Source organism: Crinia signifera, chromosome 19, assembly GCF_055691185.1.
Source record: "Crinia signifera chromosome 19, ASM5569118v1, whole genome shotgun sequence".
In the NCBI taxonomy this organism is placed as follows: domain Eukaryota; kingdom Metazoa; phylum Chordata; class Amphibia; order Anura; family Myobatrachidae; genus Crinia; species Crinia signifera.
Window position 1 is genome coordinate 30,811,361 of NC_139226.1, and position 14,867 is coordinate 30,826,227.

The 14,867-nt window shown below is 49.5% G+C and overlaps 1 protein-coding gene across 5 annotated transcripts in view; it reads right to left on the reverse strand.

The window, feature by feature from the left end:
• Positions 1–14,867, reverse strand: part of LOC146042320 (protein kinase C and casein kinase substrate in neurons protein 1-like) — a 60,117-nt gene that overhangs the window by 32,437 nt on the left and 12,813 nt on the right. Inside the window, exon 1 of one of the 5 annotated variants that reach the window (XM_083162294.1) lies at positions 7,889–7,944. The exons of the other annotated variants lie outside the window; for them this stretch is intronic. The gene's annotated coding sequence lies outside the window, so the exon portion shown is untranslated. Of the gene's footprint in view, positions 1–7,888; positions 7,945–14,867 lie in introns of those variants that run through there. 5 annotated transcript variants of the gene reach the window in all.

Sequence of the window (14,867 nt, forward strand, 5' to 3'; positions counted from 1 at the left end):
AATAAGCAACGCTACAAATGTGGGCATATGCAGGAGTACTCGGGGCATTATGTGTAGCATAATGTGTGTCAATGTCATATGGGCATTATAGTGCATGGCATATTATGTAAGGGGAAAGGGTAATCCAAACAGTCTCAAGCGCTTCCCTCCTTGCTGCTGTTTAACCCAAATTGGAAAGGCTCAATCCCAATCCCCTTTAAAATAGAATGCAAAAACAATATGTAAACGGGCTGACCACAGCGCAGGGATAATATATTCAAAAAATCTGTAGGATTTGTAGGGAAACAATTTCTCCAAAATGAAGCCACGTGATTTCCGTTATCTTTAAAAATTTAGTCACTTTATTTTAAAAAAAATGGATCAAACCATCAGACCAATCCAATAAAAATATATAAAAAATCCACAAAACATCAAACACATGAAAAAAACATCGAAAAAAATTCTTTGTAAGGAGAAAATTTTACAGCTCACCGGACCTCTTGGGGGATGTGATTTTTCACCTTTTAAATCCACTGATCTTAAGCAGGATTTTCCCACACTGGTACTCTTCCCTTAGGCGCCACACTGCCACTGTGGTTAGCCTTTGGGTTTTCCCTGTGCTAATTTGGTTTTCCTGGTGGTAAGGGAAAACAGAAGAGACCCTGGAGCTAGGTGCACGGATCGCTGATAACAGGTGTGCTCCCTCCTGTCAGAATCTGCCTGCGCTCGCAGTCTGGCAGGATCGTGGCAAAGATGTTTTGTATGTCACGATGCTCCACTGTTGGTATGTGGTCTCTCCCCGGCTAATGATTTTGCTAAGCCGCCCGAGGTTGCAAACGTCTCCCTCGGCACTCCTCCCCTGTGTCTGGTGGCTGTCTCCTCTCAGAACTCCGGTCTCCAGCTGCTCACCAACGCGTTTCTACCGTAATCGGTCTTTCTCAATGTTTGAGAAAGACCGATTACGGTAGAAACGCGTTGGTGAGCAGCTGGAGACCGGAGTTCTGAGAGGAGACAGCCACCAGACACAGGGGAGGAGTGCCGAGGGAGACGTTTGCAACCTCGGGCGGCTTAGTAAAATCATTAGCTGGGGAGAGACCACATACCAACAGTGGAGCATCGTGACATATAAACATCTTTGCCACGACCCTGCCAGACTGCGAGCGCAGGCAGATTCTGACAGGAGGGAGCACACCTGTTATCAGCGATCCGTGCACCTAGCTCCAGGGTCTCTTCTGTTTTCCCTTACCACCAAGAAAACCAAATTAGCACAGGGAAAACCCAAAGGCTAACCACAGTGGCAGTGTGGCGCCTAAGGGAAGAGTACCAGTGTGTGAAAATCCTGCTTAAGATCAGTGGATTTAAAAGGTGAAAAATCACATCCCCCAAGAGGTCCGGTGAGCTGTAAAATTTTCTCCTTACAAAGAATTTTTTTCGATGTTTTTTTCATGTGTTTGATGTTTTGTGGATTTTTTATATATTTTTATTGGATTGGTCTGATGGTTTGATCCATTTTTTTTAAAATAAAGTGACTAAATTTTTAAAGATAACGGAAATCACGTGGCTTCATTTTGGAGAAATTGTTTCCCTACAAATCCTACAGATTTTTTGAATATATTATCCCTGCGCTGTGGTCAGCCCGTTTACATATTGTTTTTGCATTCTATTATGTAAGGGGAATTACAGTGTGTGGCATAATGTGTAATGGGCATTATGGTGTTCTGCATACTGTGCAAGGGGCATCATGATGTGTGGCATTACGAATAATGTGCATTACTGTGTGTGGTTTCTATAATGTGTTATGGGCTTTGAGGTGTGAAGCATAATGTGTTATGGGGATTATGGTGTTATTGGTACTTTTATGTGACCACGCCAATTCCCCATGAAGCCACGCTTCTACAATTTTGCACGCGCCTTCAGCGCGCACTGTGCCTGTTTTTTCACACATGCCACCAAAATGGCTAGTTACGGCACCTGAATAAGATTGTGCTACTGTGTAGTGTAATTTGGAGTGGGAGCATTATTGTGTGGCCACACCCCTCCCTTTGTAAAGTTTGGGTGGGTGCAAATTTATAGTTTGCAGGAGGGCGCCGAACCCCCTAGCACCGGCCCTGACTAGGTGATTCATCACGCCCTACGGGCGCTCTTCACACCGGCGTAAGGGGCTACGCCCCTTAATTTGTGATCATTTGTATTGTGAGAAATATGGTTAGAATTGTATGAAAGATGCCCTGTATTGCAGCTTCTGGCAGTGGGTGAGGGTCCAGCGTGGCAGCACCGGAGTACCGGACGGTGGCCCTGAGTCAGTGTCTCCTCCTACTGGGTGGGAGTTAGGGTGCATGAGAGCAGGAGGCTGGGGGGGGGGGGGTTGCCGTGAATTGCATTAGGGGGGCGTGAATCAAGGGAGGGGGGGCGCAGGGGGGTGGTGCGGGGGTCCGTGAATCGCGGGAGGGGGCATGAATCGCGGGAGGGGGGGTCGTGGGGGGGCTGCGAATCGCAGGAAGGGGGGTGTGGGGGGTGCCGTTAATTGCGTGAGGGGGGCATGAATCGCGGGAGGGGGGGTCCCCGAATGTGTGAATTACGGGGCGGTCGCAAATCGCGAGAGGTGCCGAGGGGGCCTGCAAATCGCGGGAGGGGGGCGCTACGGGGGGGTTCCGTGAATCGCGGGAGAGGGCGGCGCGAATTGCGGGAGGGGGGGTCGCAAATCGCAGTTGGGGGGTGCCGTGAATCGCGGGAGGGGGGGTCGCGGGGGGCCCTTTTAATGCCGGGAGGGGGGGTCGCGGGGGTCCTGCGAATCGCGGGAGGGGAGGATGCAGGGGTCCCGCGAATCGCGGGAGGGGGCTCGCGGGAGGGAGGGGTCGCTGGGGTCCCGCGATTCGCGGGAGGGTCGCGGGGTTCCCGCGAATCGCGGGAGGGGGGGTCGCGAGGGTCCCGCGATTCGCGGGAGGGGGGAAAGCGGGGGTCCCACGAATCGCGGGGGGGGGGGCGCGGGGTCCCACGAATCGCGGGAGGGGGGTCGCTGGGGTCCCGCGATTCGCGGGAGGGTCGCGGGGGTCCCGCGATTCACGGGAGGGGGGTCACGGGGGTCCTGGCAGAGGGTAGGGATGTGCAGGAGTAATGGTGGATGGTGGCTGTGGAGTAATGGTGGATGTTGGGCGTGTACTGTAGCCCTGGCTGGGCGGGGGGAGGTGATGTCAAGGGGGTGGAACGTTATACACATGAAACTGTTCTACACAGGAACGTTATACACAGGGGTTGATCGACAGATCTGGCTAAATATATAAGAGATGTGGTCAGGTGGTCAGGATGGAATAGGTTAAACATAATAAATACACAAACATAATAAAACCAGTACTGCACTTTCTAAGCACATATTCTCCCACCTCATGGTAAGGCTCCTGTCTCTTCTTCCTGGTAGCTACTCTCTGGTCCTTACACAGCATGATGTGGTGGCAGCTCTAGTAATTATATTCTATACCATTACTATTGTTATAATTTGAGACACTTGACAAGAAAAGGGGGTTTCTGGGCAACCGGAACCCCCTTTGTTTGCCTATGAATATTATGACTGAAGTCAATGCAGGGCCGTCTCTACCTTTAGGCAGCTGGCTAGTGCAGGGTTGCCTACTTTTAGAGCTGAGAGGGGCCACCTTCCCTGTCACAGTTACATGTGTTATATACAGGGATGTAGCTACCATAGGTGCAGGGAGTGCTGTTGCTATGGGGCCCAGAGCTGAGAGGGGCCACCTTCCCTGTCACAGTTACATGTGTTATATACAGGGGTGTAACTACCGTAGGTGCAGGGAGTGCAGTTGCTATGGGGACCAGAACTGTGAGGGGCCACCTTTCCTGTCACAGTTACATGTGTTATATACAGGGGTGTAGCTCCCATAGGTGCAGGGGTGCGTCTGCTATGGGGCCCAGAGCTGAGAGGGGCCACCTTCCCTGTCACAGTTACATGTGTTATATACAGGGGTGTTGCTACCATAGGTGCAGGGAGTGCTGCTGCTATGGGGCCCAGAGCTGAGAGGGGCTCACCTTTCCTGTCACGGTTAAATGTGTTATATACAGGGATGTAGCTACCATAGGTGCAGGGGGTGCAGCTGCTATGGGGCCCAGAGCTGAGAGGGGCCACCTTCCCTGTCACAGTTACATGTGTTATATACAGGGGTGTTGCTACCATAGGTGCAGGGAGTGCTGCTGCTATGGGGCCCAGAGCTGAGAGGGGCTTACCTTTCCTGTCACGGTTAAATGTGTTATATACAGGGATGTAGCTACCATAGGTGCAGGGAGTGCAGCTGCTATAGGGCCCAGAGCTGATAGGGGCCACCTTCCCTGTCACAGTTACATGTATTATACACAGGGTGTAGCTACCATAGGTGCAGGGAGTGCAGCTGCTATGGGGGATCCAGAGCTTAGAGGGGCCACCTTCCCTGTCACAGATACATGTGTTATATACAGGGGTGTAGCTACCATAGGTGCAGGGGGTGCAGCTGCTATGGGACCCAGAGCTGAGAGGGGCCACCTTCCCTGTCACAGTTACATGTGTTATATACAGGGGTGTAACTACCATAGGTGCAGGGGGTGCAGCTGCTATGGGACCCAGAGCTGAGAGGGGCCACCTTCACTGTCACAGTTACATGTATTAAACCCAGGGAGTAGCTACCATAGGTGCAGGGGGTGCAGTTCCTATGGGGCCCAGAGGTTCCCCCATTGGTGGAAAAAGTACTCGACATCTGCCATAAACCATAGATTTTGAATCATCGAAGGTCGATGGCCATTGCTAGGTTGGCCAGGCCTTCTCTAGAAGCATTGGACAGGGGCTAACTTCATAATGTTGCTATGGGGTCCACAACATTTCTGTCTATGTCTGTGTTTCCTTCTGGGCAGGAGTTTTCCTACATGAAAGTACATAGACATCATAGATATAAGTATGTTCTGAAAATGATATCACACTTTGAAGCTAGCTAGAGCTCCAACGCTACATAATTATAATTTATTGCAGGAACTGCGGCAAGTTTTTGCCTGTTCCATTACTTGCACCATTGTTTCTTATATAAATATAACAACCATACTGATATTATAGTGTGATGAAGGGGGAATAGGGAAAATGAAAGGCAGCAGGCACGCTGGCAGACTATCACGGAAAGTTCAGAAAAGTATAGATAGAAGTGGTTTTAACTGTTCTGCTGGAGATTAATTCCGTCTCTGACACTTTTCCAGTTTGCGTGAGATCCCCTGGGTGGGAGATTTAGTAACTGTGGAAAGTGGCCAAATACTAACTCAATCTTCCACCGTTCTGTTACAGAGGACATTCATATTCTATCTGCCCACGTCAGGAACCACAGACAAGCATCCAAGAGGAAAGAGATACGATCAGGAATTAGGTATAAATACCCCAATACCTGGTCTTCCACCTGTTACCAGCTGGGCTCCTTACAGTCAAAATATTGACTATTGAACACGAAGGAGGGACTGTGCGAGCAGAGAAGAAGGGACTGTGGGGTAGATTTATGATCTGACGATCAGGGGTATATGCGCTATCCCCGTGCCTTATGGCAGGGGATAGTGCTTCCCCTGATCTATCACACGGTGCAGTAACGGCGGCGGTGGGGGGACGGCGTCATAGCGCATGTACTAGTTTTAGTACAGGGCGCATACTGCATATCTAATTTATGAACGGTCAGCATCGCTGACCGTTCCGCCGCCTGCAGCTATCGACTTCGACAGCTGCAGGCGGCGATGCCCTATGTCTACAGCAGGGACAGCGCTGTCCCTGCTGCTGGCTCTGAGCTGCGCTGGGATCTCGCGTGAGTAGCGAGATCCCGCGCATGCGCAGTCCAGCCGGCCGGGGAGAAGCAGACAGCGCGTCAGTGTTAACTGACGTGCTGTCAGCTTCGAGGGGACATCGCCGGAGGGGGGAGTTAGCGCTCCCCCACTCCGGCGGCAAGATCTTAGTAGATCTTGTCGGTGTCCCCTCCTGCTTCGCCTCGCTAATGAGGCGAAGCAGGAACTGTTATAGCGGCGCGATAGGCGCCGCTATAATAAATCTACCCCTGTGTGAGCAGAGCAGAGGCAGGGACTGTGCGAGCAGAGAAGAAGGGACTGTGGGGTGAATTTATGAAGCTTGGAGAAGTGTTATCTATCCCCATAAAGAACGTTATGAGCAAGGTGATAATGGTTCAGCCAATCAGCTACAATATGTAAATTGACAGGTAAGAGCTGATTGGCTGAACCATTATCACCTTGCTCATAACGTTCTTTATGGGGATAGATAACACTTCTCCAAGCTTCATAAATTCACCCCTGAGTGAGCAGAGCAGAGGCAGGGACTGTGCGAGCAGAGCAGAGAATGTGGGCCTTATTCTAGTTCACTCTTTCTGACAAAATCCTTCTTAGATGGACAAAACCATGTGCACTGCAGGTGGGGCAGATGTTACTTGTGCAGAGAGAGCAAGATTTGGGTGGGGTTTTACTTCAAAGTGAGATCTATATTGCAGTGTAAAAATGAAGCAGCCAGTATTTACCCTGCACAGAAACAAAATAACTCACCCAAATCTAATTCTCTCTGCACATGTTACATCTGCCCCCCTGCAGCGCACATGGTTTTGTCCATCTAAGAAGGATTTTGTCAGAAAGAGTGAACTAGAATAAGGCCCTGTGTGAGCAGAGTAGAGGCGAGTCAGGGACTGTATAAGCAGAGCAGAGGCAGGGACTGTGCGAGCAGAGGCAGGGACTGTGCGAGCAGAGGCAGGGACTGTGTGAGCACACATTCTAATGGGGTGGGACCTGCAGAGGAAACGTCTTGTTTAAAGGCCAGTCACTGGCACTGTCACCGCCACTGAAGTACTAACACCCTGAGGGCCAGATGTATTAAGCTTCAAAAAATGATAAAATACGAGTTATAAAGTACCAGGCAATCAGCTCATAGCTGTAATTTTGCAACCATCGCCTTGTAGCATGACAGTTAGGAGCTGACTGGCTAATACTTTACCTCTTTTCATTTTACAGCACTGAATACAATATCCAGAATATCCAGCTTTATCCGAGTGAGATACAGACTTTGCTAAGAAACACGGAGAAGCCAATAATACAATGCAATGTATAAAAACCAGATGCACTTATGTTTTTTTGCAATTTAATTCCATCTTGTTACATGTAGCGAAGAAACAAGTACCCCAGTAGGCACATTGGCGGTCATTCTGATTGACACGCACTCCTGCGAGTGGGACTGCACCTGAGCAAGGTCTATTACGCACATGTGCAGTTCCCCTTTATGAATAGCTTCCGCGACTTGCATAGTCCCAGAGCCCTTCGCAAACATCGGGACGGTGGCGGGGACGAGGAATCAGTTTCCACTGACCTTTATTTGCGGAAGCAGGAGAAATCATTCGATGAACAGCGGGGGTGGGGGGGGGGGGGGGGGGTTTGATGTGTTTTTGACCGGTACACATCACCTCGCATGTTAAAGAGCGGAATCGGCAGCGGCAGACGGGCGGCGCTCGGACTTGCGGTGTCTCTGGTATTTGGAAAGCTGCCATCCTCGCAGCTTACCGAGCAAACCAGAATGACCCCCATTCTACCATACAGTGCCTCTCCAGTATCAGTGCCCTCAGTAGGCAAATTCTGCCCCAGAGACGTCAATCCAACATTTATTTATTTTTACATTATTATTATACTACAAAAGGCCAAACTGTACAATGATCTGAAGCCAGACGTAGGCCTCGGAGCCTCTCTCTCACCCCCTATTCATGGCAGCAGTGGAAGGTGAGAGCGCACAGGAGCGTGCTATGTATAGCCGGCTGCACATGAGGACAGGATAAGGCTGGGCACGCCCTGGTATGCGCTCAGCGTAAGTGTACAATCCGCAGCACATCAGTCATTTATATAAATACTTTACTATGACTCTTACGGAGACTGGACAGAAGAATCCATCACTGCAGAACAAGTGCTGCTACAGGAGCGGATCTGTCAGTCAGAGCTCAGTTGTTTCCAATACCGAGCGGCTCGTCCTTCTCAGGTGTCTGTACAGCAGCTGCTGGCGAAATGACATTACGTCCCAAAGTCTTATGTGGTGGGTACAGAGGTGCAGGTACGGCATTGCGTGCACGGAACTAAGGGCCTAATTCAGGCCAGTTCTCAGGGCTGCAAATTTGCAGCCATGCCGATAATCGAACGCACATGTGCAGTGCGCATGTGCAAGGCCATTCTGCGATGACAGACAGCGATGGCTTTTCATCTCTGGCCATACGCACCTTGATTGACAGGCGGCTGGCGTTGGGGACCCCGCCATTTCTTGGGAGTGTCAGGAGAAAGCACAGGGGTACCCAGACCTTGGAAGGAAGGAACTCTGATGTCAGCGCCGGATCTGCTGTGGATCATTTCACCATGGATTAGGGATGGCCATCGTTGCCATTGCCATCGATGTAAGGAGTGCAACTGGCCATCGATAGTGTGCAACTATGCAATGGATGACCATCAATATTTTTACCTATCGATGGTCATCCATTTTGTTCGACTGATTGGCCTGTGAGACAATCAAAACACAGGGGCACGCTTCGCTGGGTTTGGGGGCGGGGCAATGCTCCGTGTCCTCGTACTTTAAAGAGAAAAACAATCGCAAAACATCGGTTTTGCTGTGCCATGGGTAGAGAAAAACCATCCGGTTCTCCCCCATCGATGGCAAAAGTATTTGGCATCGGCCATAAACCATCGATGATTTCAAATCATCGATCATCGATGGCCATTCCTAGCATGGAGTAAGCCACAGGCTACTCGGCCACTACACACTGGGGGAAGGGGGGTTAGGGGCCTAAGATCAACATGAGTTTTTTTTACATTTCTGTAGTCAATGTCAACACTAGGTGACATGGACCCTGAATAAGTGTAACACTTACCCTTGCATGGGGCGGATTTCGCATCCCTGTTAGAGACCATGAGGATGTTAAAAGTAATAAAAGAGTATAAATAAATTTAGAAAAAAAAAAGTGAAAAACGTTTGTCAGCCTTTTGCCAATGTCGACTTTTAGCATGTCGACATTTGCTCAGTGTCACTCTTTTGCACATCAACCTTTTGTTGTCTACCTATTAACTGCCAAAATAGGGGTATGGATCATTTGCTAGTCATTAGGTCGACACCACTAGGTCGACACACTGAAAGGTCGACATGGGTCTAGGTCGACATGGGACAAGGGCAACAGGTCATTAGGTCAATACAAGCATTAGGTCGACATGGGCTAGGTCGACAGTCAAAAGGTCGACATGGGGTTTTTCCACTGATTTTTGAGCCAAATGTCGACACAGTCGACATGGACACAGGAAAAAGTGCACTGCGTCCCCTCACATGGCTCATTTCGCTCGCCATGCTTTAGGCTCAGTGCCTCACTATTTTATTCTCCTACCACGCCCTAGTGGATGGTAGGGCATGAAATACCGCCTGTCGGCACATGTTGGCTCAAAAAATAGTGAAAAACCCCATGTCGACCTTTTGATGGTCGACCTAGACAGTGTCGACCTAATGCTTTGTGTCGACCTAATGCCCTGTCAACCTTGTCCCATGTCGATCCCCAACATACACATATCAACTGGATACCTAAGGAGGCTTAAGATGCCCATACACCGAGGCAATTTGGTCCGATTTCGGCCAATCGTTACGTTAAATAGGACCAAATCGCCTCTCCCTGACATGCAGTCGGGTCCGATGCACGGTCCCGTGTGCATCAGACCCAACCAGGTGGTCGGACCGGCTGGCCGTCCGACCACCCGTTCTGGGACCTCCCTCCAGACAGCGAGGCGGGCGGGAAGCAGGGTCACGTGTGATCCATCACAACGAATCGCATGAGTCCCTTCCGCTTGGAAGGTCCCGGCGCCTTGCAGGGTATCGGGTGTCCGAACACTGCTGCGAGATGTCGCAGCAGTGTATGGGCACCTTTACACTTAGCTGCAGAGCAGGGTTAATAATCACATGACCTGGCCGCAGAACAGACTTCAGTGCGACTCCGACTGAGCCTCACTTTCTTATCGACGCATATCGTGTCAATAGGAAATTAATGATTGCTGACATTTAAAATATTCACTTGCAAAGGAGGAACCACATTTCCTAAAATGTTGAGTACATCTTGTATCGGGCTGAGACGGCACCATAGATGTCGTGTCCATATATGGCTCAATTCTATGGAAACTCTGCATCAATGTGGGGAATATCTGACAGACCCACACAATGGATTCTGTAACACATACAGAGCTCTCAGAAGTAAGCTCACCCCAGTATGTGTCACAGGAAATAAATCGACATGGTCGGAAGATCAACAGGGTCTGAAGGTCGACAATAGGAAGGTCGAGAGTCAAAAGGGTGTCGTGAGTTTTTCACGGTTATTTTGTCCAGATTTTCAATGTAAGTCGACATGGACACCGTGTCAGTGCAAGCGTCGCCTCGGATGGCTCGCTGCGCTCGGCACACTGTTATGTTCTCTCTCCATGCCCTAGTACAGGCTTTCCCAACCACGGTCCTCAAGGCACACCAACAGTGCAGGTGTTACTGATATCCAGGCTTCAGCACAGATGGTTTAATCAGGGATTCAGTATTGAATCCCAGCGGTCGGGATCCCGGCGTTCAGAATCCCGATGCCGGAATCCCGACAGCCGAAATGCCGACAAGGGGGGGACGTGGATCGCCCCCCCCTTGCGGGCTCGCTGCGCTCGCCACGCAGCGGGCCCGGTGCCTCGCTACGCTCGGCACACTAATTTACTCTCCCTCCAGGGGTGTCGTGGACACCCCAGGAGGGAGAATGTGTCGGCATTTCGGCGGTCGGGATTCCGGCGTCGGGATTCTGAACGCCGGGATCCCGACCGCCGGGATTTTAACTGCATCCCTTAATCAGAATCACTCAGATACTAATTAAGTCACCTGTGCTCAAGCCTGGATATCTACAAAACCTGCACTGTTGGTGTGCCTTGAGGACCGTGGTTGGGAAAGCCTGCCCTAGTGGATAGTTGGCACAAAAAACTGTGAAAAACGTTTTTCAACTTTTTGACTGTCGGCATAATGCTTGTGCCAGCCTTCGGACCCTGTCTACCATATCCATGTGAACTTTCATAGTGTCAACATAACGACCTTATCCGCTTACTCTACCTGGCACTAAGGGCTTAATGTAATAGGTTCTGCATTGCCGTCTTTTTATAAGTTTCAGCGTATGTGACTACAATTAGTGTCCCACCACACTTTTGTACCTGTCGACCCTAGACACAGATGATCTGTCAACCTTTCTACCATGTAGAGCTATTGCATGTTGACGTTATAGGGGGATGCAGTGTAAATCCCGGCGGTCAGGATCCCGGCGTTCAAAATCCTGACGCCGGACTCCCGACCGCCGAAATCACGACACTTTCTCCCTCCGTGGGTGTCCACGACACCCTCGGAGGGAGAATAAATTAGTGTGCCGAGCGTAGCGATGCACCGGGCCTGCTGCATGGCGAGTGCAGCGAGCCCGCAAGGGGGGGCGATCCACGTCCCCCCCTTGTCGGGATTTAATACTGATTCCCGTTGTAGGACCCAACCTATTGACTCTCTAACTAGACAATGTCTATCTGTATACAAAGGAAAGGACAGGAACCAAGCGCTGATCTTGTTCTCATTCAATGGGAGTATATTCAGGTATAACCTCTTCTTGAACCGCCCACAGAATCAGTTTTTTCAACTGTAGCAACCTAATGGACCACACTGACCTTAGTGATGGTCCCTAGGTGCATATAGTGTTTTCTTTACTCTCTTGCTCAGTCATCAATCGCTCCAAAGGCCAAAGGTTAGTGTACTGACCTGGGTACTGGTCCCTATGTTCACGTAATGGTTTCTTTCAGAGCCCAGGTTCCCCCGGATCAGAATACCAGTAACGATAGTAGTTTTCTCCAGAAGTTTTATTTTCACAGATATAAAAGATGTCCAAACAGAATTAAAATAGTAAACGAACTGGAGCCTTATTATTCTCCTCACCCGGGATGAGTATGGGCTGAAATGTCTACTCTACAACTGTTGGTCCTCCCTGGTTCTGGTCTCCTGATTACACCAACGCGTTTCTGACAGCAGGGTCCTTCCTCATAGGGACTATCACTAAGGTCAGTGTGGTCCATTAGGTTGCTACAGTTGAAAAAACAGATTCTGTGGGCGGTTCAAGAAGAGGTTACACCTGAATATACTCCCATTGAATGAGAACAAGATCAGCGCTTGGTTCCTGTCCTTTCCTTTGTATACCTGTATTTTGTTGTTGAGGAGTGGTGCTCCTGTGACAGTAACCGAGCAGCAGATCTAGAGGCGCGGTGGAGTTGGAAATCTTTGTCGTTTTAATGTCTATATGTAGTCAGTGTCTAACCATTGACTGGATCCCATGGGACCTGCTTCGACCATTATCCCAGGGCCAAGTACCGACAGAATATCTGAAAAAAGCTTTTAGTGTTGACTCCCCTATCCATCGACAAGCATGCTCCCTCTGAGACTGGTACCTGCAGGGAATGTGCACATGTGCCATGGGGTGATACGATGCGCGAACAGGATATGACTGTGGACACATTACTTTCATTCTATCAAAATCCCGCGAGATCGCTGCTAATCATCACAGTTCACACTAAAAAACGCCTAGGGATTTAGTAGAGCCTTTTTAAGGCTTGGAAGTGCATGGTCTCCCACTATTATACCCCTGAGGAAGTCCTAAATACGTCACAAGGGACGAAACGCGTTGGGAACTGTCTACTCTTTGTGCAGCTCAGCATGTTTTACGTTTTATATTGGCGTCTATTACCTACTGTATTTTTATGGATGTGATAAATAAATTTTGTTTTCAAAGATACTGCACTATGAGTGTTTTCCCTATTTTGGTTTTACGGTGGAGTCCTAGACGCAATAGGAAGGACAACTACCGTCTTTCCCCGATAATTAGACCTACCCCGATAATAAGCCCTACCCCAGATTTTGGACGCTGGTCCAAAATAAGCCCTCCCCTGAAATTAAGCCCTACCATTTTTCCCATGTAATTGTATGTACACCATATGTGTACCCTCCGCTCGGCCCCCGCTGACTCCCGCTGACCCCCGCTGACCCCCGCTGCCCTCCGCTCACTCACCAGCAGCACCGCAGCTCCCGTTCCCAGGGATGCATTGCGGTAGGCGCGGCGTGACGTCACGCCGCGCACATCGCGCCGCACACATCACGCGGCTGACTGGCTGGCTGCTGCTCACCACACAGCGCCATCAACGAATATCCATTTAAACTACAAACAAACAGGTGGGGGCATGGAAAATGTAAAATACCGGCACATTAAATTGTGGGGCATTTCATAAAGGCGCAGTTGAATGTTTTAAAGGCGCAGTGGGGAATTTCTTAAAGGCGCAGGGGGGCTATTTTTTCAAAAGGTCTATTAAAATAAGCCCTCCCCCGAAAATAAGACCTATGGTCTTTTTTGAGCGAAAAAAAAAAATAAGACAGTGTCTTATTATCGGGGAAACACGGTAACACCAACCAGAGAGGTTGTATGTATCCTTGATTATCATACATCCCAACATTTAAAATCTGTACGTTGGGACCCTCGTGCACGCGCTTTAAGAGTATACTACCGCGTATGTGGAGTAAATATATCTATGGAACATGTTAGTAAATACATCTATGAGACATTTTAAGGCCATTACACACTAGAAGATTATCTTTCCAATCTGGCCGGTTGGAAATTTTTGGGAGCAAATTGACCATTTGCTCCTAAACATGGAAAACAGACAAAGGCCCTTATTCTGGTCCGTTCGTTCGGACTCCTTTGTTCGCAAGGGGTCCGATGGTGGGCATATGCGCACACGCAGCAGCATTTCTGAGCATGTGCATACGCCGGGGGAGTGCGGCCACGTCGAACAGACTTTTTGTCGGTTTCATGCACCAAGGTAGCAGACGGCGGCAGATAGGCGCGACCATTGGAGCGCCCAGTATTTCATAGGTGTTCCCATGTAAAACGTTGGGCATTGCCATGGTAATCACCGGGTGATGAGGGCGCCGGGAACGGGCAGCTGACATCACCGGATGACAATTGTCAGCCCACTTCCTACCGAATGTACACGCGTATCTGAGTGACCTACAGTCAATTTAGATATGCGTGCACTCACCACATCTTTCCATGGTCGGCGACCATGGAAAGATGTGGGAGTTTCCCCCTGGCCTGCGAATAGATGTTTATGTCAAACATCCATTCGCATGCCGGGTGAACGAGCACGGCATGCAAGTGGAAGGAGGGGGGGATGGGGGACCTGGCATTCACAGGGCAGCGTCTGGTGGACGAGTCAACCAGAATTAGATGCAAAATTTGGTCCTACAGACAAATTGGTTAAACCAATTTATGCAGATGACTGCTCTCGTCCATTTTCCAGCATTTAGGAGGGAACGGTTGATTGTCATTTGTTCCCAGAAATTTCCAGATCTTCTAGTATGTATGGGCCTTTAGTCCCGGTTGCCCAGCCTGAGATGACATGACTGTAGCACCTCTACACTACCAACCTGGTTGCTTAAAGTACCTGGTCTGATGGCCATTTTTTAAGCAGTCCTACAGGAGGAGGGTGCAGGGGCAGCTGTCAAACCTGTATCATAATTACAGCTGTTATAGAGGACTACCAAGGATGTCACATATCACCCCAGAGGTGGGTAAGACCAGCAGGAATATGCATTTATTTTTCCCTTCTGCTACAGATTTTCTGCTTCATACTTTGGGTGAGATGTATTAAGAGTTAAAAAGTGCTAAAATCGAGAGTGATAAACCACCAACCAATCAGCTTCTTCCTTTCATTTTTCAAAGAAAGCCTGTGACATGGCAGCATAGAGCTTGGATGTATTGAAAACATACTACACTATGGCCCTTATTCAGATC